The sequence below is a fragment of the Rhinopithecus bieti genome, unplaced genomic scaffold (genome assembly GCF_001698545.2).
Source record: "Rhinopithecus bieti isolate Rb0 unplaced genomic scaffold, ASM169854v2 scaffold_7884, whole genome shotgun sequence".
Classification (NCBI taxonomy): domain Eukaryota; kingdom Metazoa; phylum Chordata; class Mammalia; order Primates; family Cercopithecidae; genus Rhinopithecus; species Rhinopithecus bieti.
Window position 1 is genome coordinate 858,629 of NW_016806331.1, and position 4,167 is coordinate 862,795.

Consider the following 4,167-nt stretch of genomic DNA (forward strand, 5'->3'; position numbering starts at 1 on the left):
TTTGAGATGGAGTCTCGCTCTATCGCCCAGGCTGGAGTGCAGTGGCCGGATCTCAGCTCACTGCAAGCTCCGCCTCCCGGGTTCATGCCATTCTCCTGCCTCAGCCTCCCGAGTAGCTGGGACTACAGGCGCCCGCCACCTCGCCCGGCTAGTTTTTTGTATTTTTTAGTAGAGACGGGGTTTCACCGTGTTAGCCAGGATGGTCTCGATCTCCAGATCTTGTGATCCACCCGTCTTGGCCTCCCAAAGTGCTGGGTTTACAGGCTTGAGCCACCGCGCCCGGCCTATCTTTGCCTTTTAAATTGGCTTTAGAAATTGAGATATAAGAAGTCTTTATAATAAGAACACAAGATTAACAGTATTTTTTCAGGGTAAATGGTCTTAAGGTTTTCTTCTTGGCATTTTCATTAGTCTTAATGCCCAAATCTTCTAATATAAATTATACTCATCCACCCAAAATGTGCTAAGACATCATTGAAAACTTTGATCTGTGTAATTACAAGAGAAATTATTTGGCAATTATTATATGGGGTCACTTAGAGTCATAATCAATTCATTGAATGACTTTGATTTAAAAAGGAGAGAGAAGGAAAAAAGAAAGCAAAGATTCAGAGGTTTGAGGGATCTCTTAAGAGCAATGAGACAAGAACTTACTTTAAGAAAAGCAACAATGTACATGAGTTAATTGGCTCTTAAGGTTGGTGAATAGAGAATAGTAGCTAGAGAAGCATGGAAGAATGTTTGGATAAGTTGAGGGAGCTTGTAATATAAGTCGTTATTTTCTTTCTTTTTTTCTTAGAGACAGGGTCTCGCTTTGTTGCCCCAGGATGGAGTGCAGTGGCATGATCATAGCTCAGTGCTGCCTTGAGCTCCTGAACTCAATGGAGCCTCCTGCCTCAGTCTCCCAAAGTGCTGGAATTACAGGCACGTGTCACAACTCCTTTTTAATTTTTTATTTCTATTTTTTTGTAGAGATGGATTCTTGCTATGTTGCCCAGGCTGGTCTCGAACTCCTGGGCTCAAGCAATCTACCCTCCTCAGTCTCCCAAAGCGCTGGGATTACAGGCGTGAGCCACTGCACCCAGCCAAGTCATTCCATGTTCTAAGTTCCCAGCTGCCTGTACCTAACGATTTTGTGAATAAATGGTTTTTGTTGTTACAAAAATGGGAAGCGATATCTCTTCCTAGCTAGATATTAGCTGATCATTGTTTGTGGTCAGCGTGCATGGAGATTAAATTAGTGCTTTAAATCCTTGGTGCCAGTGTTGCTCAAAGGGGGGTTCAGTTGACTTCTTAAGGCACCATGGAAATCCATTTAAATAAAGCCATTTATCTTTGCTCTGTTTGGTTAAATCTTATTCCATTTCTCCTCCAAATCCCTTCATCATGCAGATCTGACCACCCACCTCCCCTGGATAAAACGGGATTAAAGAAACTTTGAAGAAACGAGATTCGGCTGCAGAACAGCAGCTGTCAGACCCTCTGTCCTCTCTTGAGTGCTCTGAGCGGTTCGTGGACCCCACTTCCCCGGCAGCAGATGGTGGAGAGAAATCAGTGAGGTTTTTGGGAGGCACAATTCTGCCTCGGTGCGTTTACTCCTCTTCTTCATTTTCCTTTTCCTTTCCTCTCTTGCCCTCACTTCCATAAACTCACAGTACAATATCTTTTCTTTACATTTGTATAGTTCTTTAATATTTGAAACATAATTTCACTGGTACTTTTTGATTTGCACATCCTCATAGCAGTCCTATGATAGATAATAAAACTTTATTTTACGGAAGTTGAAAAGATTGAGAAATTCAAGTTCTCATTACATTCCCAAGTCATGGTATACTTTTGGGTTTTTTGTTTGCTTGTTTTTTGAGACAGTCTCACTCTGTCACCCAGGCTGCAGTGCAGTGGTGCAATCATAGCTCACTGCAACCTTGACCTCCCTGGCTCGAGGGATCCTCCCGCTTCAGCCTCCCAAGTAACTGGGACTACAGGTGCTCGCGGCTATGCCCGGCTAATTCGAAAAAAAAATTTGCAGAAATGGGGGTCTCACTGTGTTGCCCAGGCTTGTCTCAAACTCCTGGACTCAAGTTTTCCTCCCACTTCAGCCTCCCAAAGTGCTGGGATTACAGGTGAGAGCCATTGCAAACAGCCTAACAGGGCATACTTTTAAATAAACTTCTGTCTGACTAGAAGTTAGTTTTACCTTCACTGTGCAGGGGACATACGCTTAGGGGCTTAGCATTTTTCTATTTCGGGGGATTTTCCTATTTTCCTGTATATTTGTGTGATGTAGTGCTTGCCTACTTGACTGGGGCAGGGAGGACACACAGAGAGGGACGGATGCATGTCATGCATGTTTCTCCAACACATGCATCTGCGACTGGACGAGGTGAGGGGTGAGACAGTGGCTTTCAAGGTCAAGGGTTTCACCATTTGGCCAGGCTGGCCTCGAACTCCTGACCTCAAGTGATCCACTTGCCTCGGTATCCCACAGTGCTTGGATTACAGACGTGAGCCACCACGCCTGGCAGCCTGTGCTATTTCTGAGCTGGTTTTGATTGGTTGATTTTTCTCCTTATTATGGGTCATGTTTTCCTACTTCTTTACCTGCTTGGTCATTTTTGATTGGATGCCACACATTGTACATTTTACCTTGTGTATTTCTGTAAATTTTTTTTTTTATTTTTTTTTTTTTTATGACATACAGGTAATTTATTTGGAAGCAGATCGCTCCATTTGGATCTGATGTTTGAGCTTTTGTAGGCAGGACCAGATCAATGTTTAGCTGGAGGCTAATTTTACCCCACTTTGGAGACATACCCTTTCTGAGGACTCCCTCTGATTCCCCATGAACTTTGATTTTTTTTCCCCCCACTTTGGCTGCTGGTAATAGGAACTGTTTCTGGCTCTGTAGGAGCACCACATATTTTTGTTGTTGTTGTTGTTGTTCTCCAAACTTTTCAGATCATAGTTTCTCTAAACCTGCCCTCTCATGCATATGCTGATTAGTGAAAGACTTAATCCATTCATGCCTGAGGTTGCAATTTTTTGAATTTTTGCAATCAGACCTTGGTGATGACCTTGAAGAGTAGGATATAAATAACTCCCAGATGTTTAGCATTCCAATAATGGAACACTAGGCAAAAATAGGTTTTAAGGGGGACCCAGTGCAGATCCCCAGGGCATGTGTGCTCTCTCTCTTCCAAAGCTTTCTCCTGCACAGAACCTGCCCCACACAGGCTAACACCTTGGCCTTCTCAGGCTCTCAGCCCCATCTCCTCAATTCAGAGAGACCACTGGGCTCCTCCTGGGCTTCCTTCCCTGCAGCACAGCCTGCAAATTCTCTCCAGGCCATAACCTAAGGCAATTATGTGGCTTAATTCATTGATTTCCCATCTCTCAGGGGTCCCTATCCTTTGTTGCCTGATGTCAAATGCTTTGAAAGCCATTTTTTCCCCACATATTTTGTCTGATATTTTATTTCATGCAAGAGAACAAATAAAGTCCCTCTTACTTCACCTTGGCTGGAAGCAGAAATCTGTCTTACTGTTTAATTTCTATGGGTTTGACCTTAAATTATTTGCTACCCAAAATCCCAAGAACCCTTGGGATTACAGATAACAACTTGAAGAAAGTTCTGAAAAACAAGCATCTCGAAATTATCCATGGAATCAAGTTTAGAAAGTGATAATATCACAGTGATTAGGATATGTTTATTGTGATCAAGATAAATCACATTTTATAGTAAATAAAACAACATATAAAACATGGCTATAAAATTAGTTTGGGGCAAAGAAAATTGAAAACATGTCTTACTAAAATATTAGAATTTGAACTAGTTAGGAAGAATAAAGTATAAATCAACATGTACTCCATGTTTATAAATAATTACTTTCTGCTGGGCTATTAATCTTTATAAAAATTAATTTGTTAGCAATTAAATCAAAATGGGTGACATAAAGACCTCACATCTTAAAAATGTTTGCATGAATTGCTTAGTTACAATATTCTAGCAGAATGATGGTGTGATTGAGGTATAAATCAATAATTAAGATGATGATGAAATGGTGCAGCTGCTATGTGGCTTCTCAAAAAATTAAACACAGAATTACCAGATGGTCCAGCAACCCCACTTCTTGGTGTATACCCAAAGGAACAGAAAGCAGGGACTCA

At 41.7% G+C, this 4,167-nt stretch overlaps 1 long non-coding RNA gene across 1 annotated transcript in view; it reads left to right on the plus strand.

The window, feature by feature from the left end:
* The window catches only part of LOC108531994 (uncharacterized), a 43,286-nt gene extending 41,637 nt beyond the window's left edge, over positions 1-1,649 (plus strand). Inside the window, exon 3 of the long non-coding RNA XR_001886329.1 lies at positions 1,393-1,649. This is a non-coding gene — a long non-coding RNA (uncharacterized LOC108531994). The remainder of the gene's footprint in view (positions 1-1,392) is intronic.
* Positions 1,650-4,167: the final 2,518 nt, after the last annotated feature.